General features: G+C 58.0%; 1 protein-coding gene across 1 annotated transcript in view; it reads right to left on the bottom strand.

Annotated features, from left to right (window-relative positions):
• AP1B1 (adaptor-related protein complex 1, beta 1 subunit) overlaps window positions 1-255 on the bottom strand; it is an 18623-nt gene that overhangs the window by 5112 nt on the left and 13256 nt on the right.

Here is a 255-nt window from a genome sequence, read left to right as displayed (position 1 = left end):
GGGGAGCAGTGGCTGCGACCCCTCCAGCCATTGTATGAGGACAAGACAAATCAGGGTGCAGTGCCCCTCTGTCTTCTCCCATTGCAGCAGGAAAGGACTAGCCTGGATGTCTCCAGGCTGACAGGTCTGTCTTCTATCCCAAGACACTGCACACCAAAGTCAACATCAAACCCAGCATGATGCTGCTGGGCTATCTGGGACTCGGGGGAGGAGGACGCAGGGGTGGCACATACCAGGCTGTCCAAGCCACCCCCA

The sequence above is a fragment of the Acanthisitta chloris genome, unplaced genomic scaffold, assembly GCF_000695815.1.
Source record: "Acanthisitta chloris isolate BGI_N310 unplaced genomic scaffold, ASM69581v1 scaffold19250, whole genome shotgun sequence".
In the NCBI taxonomy this organism is placed as follows: Eukaryota; Metazoa; Chordata; class Aves; order Passeriformes; family Acanthisittidae; genus Acanthisitta; species Acanthisitta chloris.
This window is presented reverse-complemented; position numbering and strand designations above follow the sequence as displayed.